The sequence below is a fragment of the Sus scrofa genome, chromosome 8 (assembly GCF_000003025.6).
Source record: "Sus scrofa isolate TJ Tabasco breed Duroc chromosome 8, Sscrofa11.1, whole genome shotgun sequence".
NCBI classification, from domain to species: domain Eukaryota; kingdom Metazoa; phylum Chordata; class Mammalia; order Artiodactyla; family Suidae; genus Sus; species Sus scrofa.
The window spans coordinates 113,625,387-113,638,188 of NC_010450.4; the positions used below are offsets into that span (position 1 = coordinate 113,625,387).

General features: G+C 43.0%; 1 long non-coding RNA gene across 1 annotated transcript in view; it reads right to left on the bottom strand.

Moving 5' to 3' along the window:
* LOC100738196 overlaps positions 1-12,802 on the bottom strand; it is a 286,079-nt gene that overhangs the window by 86,194 nt on the left and 187,083 nt on the right. Inside the window, exon 7 of the long non-coding RNA XR_002346834.1 lies at positions 9,544-9,743. This is a non-coding gene — a long non-coding RNA (uncharacterized LOC100738196). The remainder of the gene's footprint in view (positions 1-9,543; positions 9,744-12,802) is intronic.

A 12,802-nucleotide genomic window follows, 5' to 3' on the forward strand; every position in this document is an offset into this window, starting at 1 on the left:
ACTTGGAATTATTCTTTGGCTGCGGCCATTTCAGTACTCACCTCATCCCTAAAAACTCCCGTCTCCAAAGCTCAGAATTGATTGGCAAGTAATAGGCCTGAGGGCTGGCTCTTGTCCTCATTTTCTATTTCTAGCACCTGTGGAATGGGTGGATCTGGGGACAGTAACTCAGCTTCCTCGTCTCCAGCCCCCAGGGCCAGTGCTTTGCCAGAGAGTGGGATGCAGGTAATGGTTAAGAGCAAGGACTTTCAAGGCTCTGCCTATTGACTGCTGTGTGACTTTGGACAAATCACTTAACTTCTCTGAGCCTCGGTGTTTTCAAATCTCTAAATTAGAGCTCATAGGAATACTTCATTCAAAGCATTATTTGGGGGTTAAGTGAGGTAATGAATAATAAACTCTAGCATGGTGCCTAGCACACAGTAAGCTGTAAATATGCTTTATAAAGTAATTCCCTCATTCCCCGGAGTCGGTATTATACACATACAAAAGGAGGCTCAGACAGGTAAAGCAATTTGCTGCCAATCATACAGCTAATAAGAGGTGGGCCTGGCTGTCCACCCACGTCTGTCTTGCCAGCACACTCGTGGCTACGCTAGTTGTCTTCTACTCCCAACACATCAGGCTACCTGCACTTGCAGCCTTTAGAGACCTCTCCCCAGGACTAGAGCATACACTGTCATCCAGGTATGCTCTAGTCCTGAGGATATTTTAGGGAGAAGCCTAGGAAGAAAGAAGAAAGTGCCATGGACTGGCAACATGGGATTACTTCCTTCAGGAGGAGCCGGAAAGTGCCCTGGCCTGTATTTGTAGATTGGTAGAATCCTACATGACATTTTTGGGATTAAATAATTTGTTGCTGAGTGAAAACAAACGTGAGAGCTAGATTCCATGGCTACTATTACTAATAACAGAGCCCACTACACTCTCGTAGACCTCCATGCCTTTGCACAGACTGTTCCCTCTAAAAGGAACACCCTTCCTCCTCTCTCAACCAACACCTCCACCACGCGACTTTCTGCTCACTCCTGCTTTGAATATACCTCTCTTGTAAAAGTTGGCATGTGGATCTAGCCACTTGTTTACATGTCTGTTCCCTGCCCCTGTATTGAGCACACATGCCCAAGGACAGGTGCCCTGTTCTACTCACCTGTGCTTCCTGACACCTGGCAGGGGTCCCTGATGAGAAAGCACTGACAGAGCTCCCATAGGGCTGTCACTTGTTGATGCAACACCTGTGGTGTTGGTGGCACTGACATCGTCCGGGTACCATACTGACGTGCCCAGTACAGAGCAGAAAGAGGCACAGGCTCAGAGGTGTAGGGGACGCAGCACCAGGGGCTCCACAGAAAAGAGAAACCACTTCAAGCATTTACAGCAAAGGGAACGGATGCAGAGAATTGGTTTCACAGGTGCTGAAAGACCTAAGAGGCCAAACAGAAGAAAAGAGAAGCCAGAAATCAGCAACAGGTGGGAGCCACTGTCCGTCCTAGAAGGTAAAGACAGGCGGTGGCAGTTCCCAGAGCCCGAGAGCCAGGCAACCTGACAGAGGGTGGAACCAGAGAAGGCTGTCCTGGGAGTGGGTGTCACCAAGGAGACATGGACAGCAGGACCTACTGCCTCCCTGTCTCTGGCGGGTGCCCCCAGTGGCCTCTTCCAGCTACAAGGGTCCTCCTGCAAGAGCAGCACCTTCAACACAGAGCCAAGCCGGGGGAGGGTGGGAAAGGACCAGCCCACAGTGCACCTGTGGGAGGAGGGTGGCTTTAGAGGGAATTCAGAGAATCAGCTGCAAGGGTGAAAGTCATGCTAGCATACTGGTTTCAGGCAGGAAAGTGTATTAGGTGACATGTAAAAAAAAAAAGTCATAAGACCATATATGTTTATTTTCTTTAGTTACTATGGGCCAGGAGCCTGTGCATGACTTGTTTGGGTTCTTGTTCAGGGTCTCAAGTGGCTGCAGTCAGGGTGTTACCTGAGCCATGTTTTTATCCAGAGACTCGAGAGACTTGGGGAGCCTCCACCAGAAAGTTCACACAGGCTGTTGGCATAATCACTTCCTTGTGGCTGTAGGACTGAGGGCCCGGCTTTTTGCTAGTTTCAGGGGGAGGCCATCCTCAGGCCCTAGAGCTGCTGCAGTTGGTAGCTACATGGACTCCTCCAAAGGGGTCTCTTACTTCATTAAGCCCATAAGGAGAGTCTCTAGCTCCAGTCTGCCAAGAGGAGCCTCATACAACAGAGCTAATCCCATGTACGGGATCCCCTCGCTTCCGCCACATTCTCTGCTTTAGGAGCCCAGGAGCCTCTTGGGGAGGGCACGTTGGGAAGCACTAACCTAGGGGCAGGGATCACTGGGGGATCACCGGGGTCTGTCTGTGACAGTACATATCTCACCCTGGAGCTCTCACACTTTAGCTCTGATTTCCCTCTTCAGCAGGCCTGAACTTTTGAAGAGTTTTTACACTAGAGAGTGAAACCATAGGAACACTCCTGTGAATCTTTTGTCATCTGGCTCTGGAAATTAGCATTAAAATCCGCAGACATTACAATTAGTGAAAGCTCAGAGATACTATAAAAATTTGCTAAGGCAAATCCCCTGCCAAAAAGCTTTAATATTTTGCAAGCCTTTGGACCAAAAAAAAGAAATCCAGTTCTAGGAATTTTCTCAAAGAAAATTATCATGAATGTATGCAAAGATTTAGCTACAGGGATGTTCACCACAGCATTGCTAATGATTGCAAAAAAACAAAAATGCCTAAACTCCAAACAACCTATTGTTTTACAATAGGATATTAACTAGTTAAGCTATGATACATTCATGCCATAGAATATGATGGCTCTTTTGAAAATAATGTGGAAGAATATTGAAGTACATGGAAAAATGTTTACAATGTAATGCCAAAATAGGGAAAGGTCTTAGAACAACACAGACACCGTGATCCTATTTTGTCTTTGCTTTTGTTTCAGCAGATACAGGCATGGATAAATGACTGGAAAGATTTGCACAAAATCCTAACAATGATATCTTTGGAAAATGAGATTAAATGTGATTTTTCTTTTGCCCTATTTTTCTACCATAAGCATTGATTAATTTTATAGGGAGAAAAATGTTTATTTACCTATTTGTTTTTTAATTGAAGTATAGCTGATTTACAACGTTGTGCTAGTTTCTGGTGCATAGTAAAGTGATGCAGTAATACATATATATATATAATCTTTTCCATAGTCTTTTCCATTATGGTTTATTACAGAATATTGAATATAGTTCCCTGTGCTACACAGTAGGACCTTGTTGTTTATCTATTTTATATATAGTGGATTGTGTCTGCTAATCCCAACTCCTATTTTATCCCTCCCCAACACCTCTCCCCTCTGATAGTCATAAATTTGTTTTCTATGTCTGTGAATCTATTTCTGTTTTTGTTTTTGTTTTTAATTGGCAGCACCCATGGCATGTGGAAGTTCCCAGGCCAGGGGTCAAATAAGAGCCATAGCTGGGGTCTACACCACAGCCACAGCAACACCAGATCTGAGCTGCCTCTGTGAACTATGCTGCAGCTTGTGGGAACACTGGATCCTTAACCCACTGGGCGAGGCCCGGGATCAAACCCGCATCCTCACAGAGGCAACATTGTGTCCTTAACATGCTGAGCCACACAGGAACTTCCATTTCTGTTTTGTATATATCATGCATATGTGATAAAATACATTTGGATTTTAACTAAGTTTTTTATTTGAGACAATTTCAGATTCTTGTGCAGTTACAAGAAATAATACTGAGAGATCCTATGTGCCCTTCATCCATTTTCTCCTAATGGTAACATCTTGCAAAACTATTATACAATATCATAATCAGGATGCTGACATTCACACAGCTCTGTCAAGAGACAGAACATTTCCCTACCCACGAGGACCCCTCAGATGGACGGCCCTTTTACAGCAAAATCCACTTCCCTTCCACGACCACCCCTTTATTAACCCCTGGCAACCACTGTGTTCTCCACTTGTGTAATTTTGTCATTTCAAAATGTCATATAAATGGAATCATACAGTATGAAACATTTTGGGATTGGCTGTCTTCACTCAGCATAACTCCCTGGAGATTCATCCAAGTGTTGTATATATCAATAGTTTATTCTTTTTTTTTTTTTTTTTTTAATTGCTGGGTGGTGTTCCATGGTATGCTTTACCAGAGTTGGTTAGTCTAGTTACCTGTTGAAGGATATCTGAATTACTTCCAATTTGGGGCTTTTACAAATGAAGTTGCTATAAACATTTATGTACAGGTTTTTATGCGAACACAAGTTTTCATTTCTCTGGGATAAATGCCCAGAAGTACAATTGCTGGGTCATATGGTAGGCTTGGAAATTGAGAAATACTTTGTAGAATAAAATTTTATTTCATAATGGGTGGCTCTTGTGAACTAAGGGTTTTGATTGATTTTTCTCTGATGAAAAAAATCTGCTGTTATTGAAATTGTTTTTCCATTCATTGAAAGGTAAGGGTTTGTTTCTCTTGGGCTGTTTTCAAGTTTTCTTCTTTACTTTGTTTTTGGAAATTTGACAGTGATGTGTCTTGGTGTAGATTCTCTAGGGATTCTACCTGAGTTTCACTCAGCTTCTTTTTTTTTTTTTTTTTTTCCTTTTGCCTAGGCCACTCCTGCGGTATATAGAGGTTCCCAGTCTAGGGGTCTAATCGGAGCTGTAGCCTCTGGCCTACGCCACAGCCACAGCAACCAGATCTGAGCCACGTCTGTGACCTACACCACAGCTTACAGCAATGCCAGATCCTTAACCCACTGAGTGAGGCCAGGGATCAAACCCGCAACCTCATGGTTCCTAGTTGGATTCATTAACCACTGAGCCACGATGGGAACTCCCTCAGCTTCTTGAATCTATAGATTTATGTATTTTACTGAATCTGGGATGTTTTCATCTTTTTTTAAAAAAATCATTTTCAGTTCCATCATCTTTCTTTTCTCCTTCTGGAACACTGGTGACAGGAATATTTGATCTTTATATATAGTTCTACAGGTCCTTGAGGCTCTGTTCCTTTTTTTGGCCTATTTTCCCTCTGTTATTCAGAATGGCTGCTTTCTATTGTTTGATCTTTAAGTTCACTGATTCTTTCATCCCCTCCATTCTGTTGTTGAGCCTACCCATTGGATTTGGTTGTTATCACTGCCTATTGCATTTTTCATTTCTAAATTTCCATTTGGTTCATTTTTATATTTTCTATTTCCTTGCAAAGAGTTTCTATTTTTTATTTGTTTTAAGCATGTTCATATCTGCTCATTGAAGCATTTTTACGATGGAACATTTTTATGATGTTACATAACTCTAATACCTCTACCCTCTCAGTGTTGGCATTTATTGATTGTCTTTGAAATCTTCATGGATATATATATTTTTTTCTTTTTATAGCTGCACCTGAAGCATATGGAAGTTCCCAGGCTAGGGTTGAATCAGAGCTGCAGCTGCCAGCCTATACCACAGCCATGGCAACACAGGATCCGAGCCACATCCATGACCTACACTGCAGCTTGTGGTAATACTGGATCCTTAACTCACTGAGTAAGGCCAGGGGTTGAACTTGCATCCTCACAGATGCTATATTGGGTTCTTAACCTGCTGAGCCACAAAAGGAACTCTATCTTCCTGGATCTTGATACAGGAAGTTATTTTCTATTAGAAATAGAGGAGAAAGATAGTGATTTTCTGTTAAAACCTAGAATTTAGGGCATTACATTATGACACACTGGATCTTACTTAAACCTGTTTTGGCTGCCTGTGAGACCTCTCTGCAGGGGAAGGGGGCAATTGCCTTATTACTGCTGGGGGCGGGGGGAGATATCCAAGTTTCCCTCTTGGCCTCTATTGACACTCAAGATGGGGTGCTCCTCTTTACTGCTGGGCAGAGGTGGGGGCTGTGCTCCCCACTAAGTCTCCATGGGGAGTCTGCCTGGGAGAGGAAGGAGGGCTCCACTGACACCACTGAGGGTGGCCTTGTTACCTCTGGGGAGTGGGGAAAGTCCTGACTCCCTACTTGGCCTTCTCTGGCATCATTTGGGCACAGAGGTTGGATCCCCTCATCACAGGCTGGTGAGAGTAGACCCTAGGCTCTCCATTCAGCCAAGACTATTGTGGGAGGGGTTTAGGATCATAATTTTTCTTTTCCTGTGGTTTTTGGCTGGATCAGAGAAGTTACTGACTAAAAATTTTCTTTTTTGCTACACTGCCTCATTCCTGGACCAATGGTTAGAGAGAGTCAGCTTTTGCTGTGGCTTTTCTTTTTTTTTTCTTTTGCCTGTGCCTACTGATATTTCCAACTGCTGACCTCTGTAGCCCCTAGTCTAGGATAAGATGAGGCAAAAGAAAACTCAGGGGACTCACCACCGCCTTGTTTCTTGGGTCCCAAGCTCCTTAGCTGGGTTGCCCTCCTGTTTGCACCTTTCAGACTCTTCTTGCTGTACACACAGTGCTGGGGTCTTGGCTACACTCAGTGGGAGGAACAGGGAGGAGCATGTCTACTCTACCTTCCTGGAAGCGGAAGCCCATGGTTTACTTTTAACAGGGACTCAAATAGTACAAGTTTTCCCTTGAGCTATAAAGCATGCCGTTTTAGCAACTACAAAGAACTAACGGAAGACTACAATTAAGGAAATCTTTAATCTTGAAATTAGCTAAATGAAATCATAGTGTCTGTACATTCTAATGTATAACAGGGAAAACTAAACAATGACTGTGTGTTAAAGGCCCAGAATTATGGAGTCCGTAGAGCTTAATTAATATTTTAAATCAAGAGTGCAAATCGAACTGTCTTCTGAGGTAACCCGAAACATCAAAATGAAATTAAGGACCCGGAGTGCTCAGAATGCTCACAATCTCTATTTTCCCCGGTGGAACTCTTCCTTTCCTCCCTCCCCCCTCCCTCCTCCCTCCCTCCCCCTGTCCCTCCCTCCCCCCTCTTTGTTTTTCTTTCTTTCTCTCTCCTTCTTCCTTCCTTCTCTTCTTTCACTTTTCTCTTTTTCATTTTAAAGCTGTGTTTTTTACACTACAGCTTCAGCCCTTATTTCTGAGCCATTAGATTTCTAATTTCAGCCATTAGACCCAACTGATTGGAACTCTCATTTAGAAAAATGTCACAAATCTATAAATTCTTCTGAACTAATCCTGAGAACACTTGAGCTAAGGATAACTCTACAGACTCCCTCTGTGGTAACTGGAAGAGTACTCTACAGCATTTTGCTTTCTGACTTTTCTACATATTCTGCTTAGAAGAGTATTTTGCAAACCACATTTACATCCCATTTTCACAAAGTGGGCCAAATTTTCATATTACTTGTTTTAGTTTTCACTTTAAAATTTTCTTAAAGCAATTTTTTAAAAAACTTGAAAAAGAAAGTTGTAAAAAAGGAAAAAAGAAAGAAAAGAAAATCATACTGGTAAAGTTGGATCTTGGAAAAAAAAAAAAAAAAAAAAAAACCGGGTTCCCGTTGTAGCACAGTGGAAACGAATCCAACTAGTATCCATGAGGATACAGATTTGATTCCTGGCCTCGCTCAGTGGGTTAAGGATCGGGTGTTGCCGTGAGCTGTGGTGTAGGTCACAGACACCGCTCAGATCTGGCGTTGCTGTGGCTCTGGCGTAGGACCGTGGCTACAGTTCCGATTAGACCCCTAGCCTGAGAACTTCCATATACCACGGGTGTGGCCCTAGAAAGCAAAAAAACACAAATAAAAATAAAAAATAAAGGTACCACAATCTCCCATAGTAAGCAAGTTCATATCTTGTAAATTTTAGAGCAAGAAAATTCTCCATGGTGTCCAATCTGCCTCCCTGTCTCTGATGCAATTCATAGTAAGATCTGTTGGTTTTTTTGAAAATAAATCTCACCAATTCACTGGATACATGACCCACGGTAGAAAACCAAAACTTTTTATTCGTATCTCTCCTTTAATTTCCACATACTGTAGACAAGACCAAAAACAAACAAGCCCCAATAAACTTTAATGTTAACAGCCAGCACAGCAGAGTAGCAAATTTTTGTCCCTCCGACTTACTGGTATTTCAGGACTGTTATTAAATCTTCCTCTAGCCTCTTCTTTCAGAAACTAAGTGATCCTGATTCTTAGAGACATTTTCCCCAAACCCTTTAATAATTTTGATTTTTCTCCTCTAATTTCTCTAGTTCCACCATATTTCAAATAATATGTGTAGCAGAGAAATGAACATGCAAGGTGTGTGCATGATTTTTATGGTTTTATATTTTTACTTTTTTCATTTGTTTAGGGCCACACCTGCGGCATCAGGCGAGGGGTCTGATCTGAGCTATAGCCGCTGGCCTACACCACAGCCACAGCAATGCTGAATCCGAGCTGTGACTGCGACCTACACTGCAGCTCACAGCCACACCGGATCCTTTAACCCACTGAGTGAGGCCAGGGATCCAACCTGCATCCTCATAGATCCTAGTTGGTTCTTTACTGCTGAGCCATGATGGGAGCTCCTATGATTTTATTTTTTTCCCCATTTTCTACTTTTTTTAAAAAAGACCTACTTCCTTCCTTCCTTCCTTTCTTGCTTTTTAGAGCTGCACCTGCAGCATATGGAAGTTCTCAGGCTAGGGGTTGAATCAGAGCTGCAGCTGCCAGCCTACACCATAGCCACAGTGACGCCAGAGCCCAGCTGAGTCGGTGACCTACACCACAGCTCAGGGCAACGCCAGATACTTAACCCACTGAATGAGGACGGATCAAACCCGTATCCTCATGGATAATAATTAGGTTCATAACCTGCTGAGCCACAATGGGAACTCCCTCTATTGTTATAGGTAAAACTTTTATATATTTCAAAACCAGAAGTTATAAAAGCACGTACAGTGAGTTTCTTTTCCATTCTTGTCTCAAAGCCCCCCAGCACCATTGCCCACTCCCAGGAATGGGCATAATTAGTTCCCTGAGACTCCTACCAGCGATACTCTGTATACATACAAGCAATCGTTTATATTCTGTTTCCCACACACCCTCACACTTTCCCTTTGTTTTTTTCCTCCTTCTAAGAATATTTTCAAAATCCTCCAGGTCAGAAAAGAACTTCTCCATCCTCATCTGCAGCTGCATTAGAGTCCTTTAGCCAGATGCCCCACAGTTTATTCAACTCGTCCCTTACTCCTGAACATTCCGACCTCTGTCACAAATGAGGCTGTGATGAATTTTCTAAACACATCGTTTAGTTTATAGGAGACTATACCTACAGGACAAATTCCTAGGAATAGCTGGTCAAAGCACGTGTGCAGTTGCAATGCTAATGATCTTGCCAAATTGCTTCCACTGGAGTTGTACCTATTCTTCTCTCTCCACGATTCAGGAGAGTGAGCACCTCTTCAGACTTTCCCCCATGCCCTGCTGGCAACCTTTTTACTCTCTGACTCTCTGATTGGTGACATACTGAATCTCAGTTGCGTGAGGCTGAGCAAATCACATTTCAGTCATTTGTATTTTCTTATTTTGTGAGCTGTCTCGCACATGATATTGGAATGCTTACCTGGACAGGTCTGGAGACGGTGGGAGGATGACTTCTATGACCACACGGGCAGAGAAAGGGCCAGGGCTTAACATGGCAGAGCTGCAGGGGCCCGTGCAGCAAGAAGTGGGACTATTTGCCAGCACACAGTGCAGACTTGGACAGTGGTAACTTCAGTCTGGTGCAGAAACAGTTCTAGCTCGTGTCCCTGGTGCAAATTCCTAGGTGGGTAATCATTTCAAAGAGAGTTATCAGCAGATATTATGCTCCAGGTGAACCTGGCAATCAGGAAATTATAAGACAAACAAAACAATCATGAAAATATGTCATACTCCCCTCATGTAAGACTTTATCATCTATCAGCACTAAAGAAATGTGGTCTTGCAGGTACTAAATCTAGGAAGGAAAATATATGTAGGCATGTAGATGATAGACAGCTACGTTGGCCTACTGAAGACTATACCCTGGGAGACAGCCTCTCAGAGAGGCCTGAGGAACTGCTCCGAAGAGGTAAGAGGGGAGATCAGCACATATGCGATTTTGGCGAAGGGGGTACATGCAACCAAGCCCACATCTCAGTAGAAAGCTGCCACTCGTCATGAGGAACAGACATCTTAGTTAATGGCTTTGGTGCTTTTTTGTATGGGAAGATGCAAGAGGTTGGGTTTATAAAAATTTTCTCCTGAAAATATCTAACTATTTGAAGGCTGAGTCTGCTAGGTTTCCCAGAGCACAGAGTGCCTCATCCTGATCTCAGCCTGGAACTCGTCTCAGGGTGTGCTGGAGGTCAGTGACTGCAGTGGCTAGTGACGCAATCCTTGTAGAGCTGGATAGTGAGCGACATTCTTCATTTGGCCCATACATATATAGTATATGTTATATTTAATAAATAATAACATATATATTATATATCAGTATTCAAGTATTTTGCACCTTTATAACAGTAAATATGGTTTGCTCTAAGCATTAGCTCAACCACTAATTGTTTGATGGTAAAATTGTTACCAACTATTTAGAAAGTTATATACAACAACTATAAGAACTATAAGAACAAAACAAACAAGCAAGTTAGTATATGTGCTCTGTGCGTGTGTGTGTTGCGGGGTGCTCTTTTACTGTAAGAGGCATTTTCTTGCAAATGTCAAAGGCTCACTATGACTTTCAAATGAGCTAAAAATGTATTTAAAAGATAGACTTAATTTTTCAGCTTACTCAAAGATATATGCGACACTTGTAAGGCTGTGCAGTTAGACAAGCAGGAAGGTTTCTTTCCAAGTCATTCTAGCTCCTCTCGCCCATCTCTGGGCAAGCCAACCCTGGAATAACTTGAAGTCCCTGCAGCTGAGGATGTTTGCTTGCCCGACCCAGATGGGCACTGATAACCTCGAAGCTGTGACTGATCACAGACGTGGCTCTTTCAAGGCCTGAAGGCCCCTGGGCCAACTGAAGCCGTAGGGGGGTTGGATAAACACTTTGCCATGTGGCATGAGATGACAAAGAGGGCAGCACCTGAAAATGTCCGGGCCCTGAGTTCAGAGTAGAAGGGGGGTTCTGAAAGCCATGTGCATCCAGTTAAGAATGGGAATAAGCACAAAACAATATTAACTTTAGAAATGAGATGAAAGCCCATGTGTGCTAGCTTTCACACAGAAGGGGAGACCCCGAGAACCTCCCACCCCCTTCAGCACTGCTTTTAGATGGAAATGATTTTGTTGAATATACCAACACAAAAGGAAGATACAAATGCAGCGAAGAGCCTTAGCAAAGAACAATTATATGCAAGTAGGTTACATGAAAATATAGTCTCAAGTGTATGCTATCTTGTGAATATTAATTAAGAAAATTATTCTCAGAGCAGCTAGTGTTTAAAACAAGATCTAATCTCTGCTGAGTGGGCCTGCCATCCTCTCTCTCCATGTTTAACTTCAAAGGGCTTTGGAGTTGGGGCAAATGAGATTATTATTACTTCAATCTAGAGAGGAAACATTTTCTAACCAATTTGAGAGTAAATTCCAGAATTACCCATAGCAGTTCATACAAAGTAGGAAACCAATATTCCACACTCATGAATGCCGACATGCTAAAATGTTTCTTAACTTCTTTCACCTGATCTATTCTACTCTTCCACAAAAATCGCATGTTTCAAATACAGAGCTAGAGAAAGATGCGAGCCAGCTGAAGATACATTTTTATGTACCTGTTCTTTTCTTTGACTTGAGGCCATTTGAAATAGTACTCGTGTTAACCATAGCTAACATCATATGCCTCTGTGTTTTTCCTTCTATTAGCTCGTTTAATCATCATAAAAGCCCTGTGAGGTTTTTATGGTAAACAGATATGGAGAGGGAAATATATTCATTTGCCATAAGAAACTACCACAAACCGGGTGGCTTAAACAACAGAAATGTATTTTCTCACAGTTTTGGAGGCTAGATGATCAAGATTGAGGACAAGTTCAGGGCACAAGCAGGGCTGCTTTCTCCCAAAGCCTCTCTCCTCACCCTGCAGATGGCCACCTTCCCTCTCTGTCCTCACATGTCTGTGCTCTGGACATGCACAGGTGTCCCTCTGTGTGTCAGATTTCCTCCTCTCAGACGGACTCCAGTTGGACTGGATTAGGGCCCACCACACCAACCTCATTTGACCTGAATCACCTCTGTCCAGGCCTTATCTCCAAATGCAGCCACATGCCTGCATTCACAAACACAGGTACTGGGGATTACAGCTTCAACACATGGATTTTTTTTGGGGGGGTGGAGGGGGGAGGGATCATAATTCAAACCATAACAGCAGAGTTGCCACCCCATGTTCCCACAACAGGTCAGAAGTGGACCTGGAATTTCAACCTTGGCACCAGAGTCAATGCTTAAGCACCACGCTCTGCTGCCCTGTCGGCATAGCCTGCCTGAGAAAAGGCAATATACATCTGTTTCAATCAGGACAATGGTCTGATGTCCTGTACAACTCAGGATAGGAGGATAAAAGCAAGACACTGAAAAAACAAACATTTATTACAACTAGTAAAATCAAATCACACTCATAGATTACTAAGACCTTCCATATGAATTTGGCAGATGGCGCATTTTTTTTTTTTTTAATTAGGAGAAGATAACCGATTACCTAATGTTAGAGTTTTAGCTGTTGGTGAAAGTAGTGCTGCTGGCATTCAGCACTCCCACACGACTGTAAGAGATGCTGGGTGTGTTGCGGGGGGTGGGGTACGGAAGTGCCCAGATGCTGAGTGGATACGGTTACAATGGGATGAGAAAGGCAGATGGAG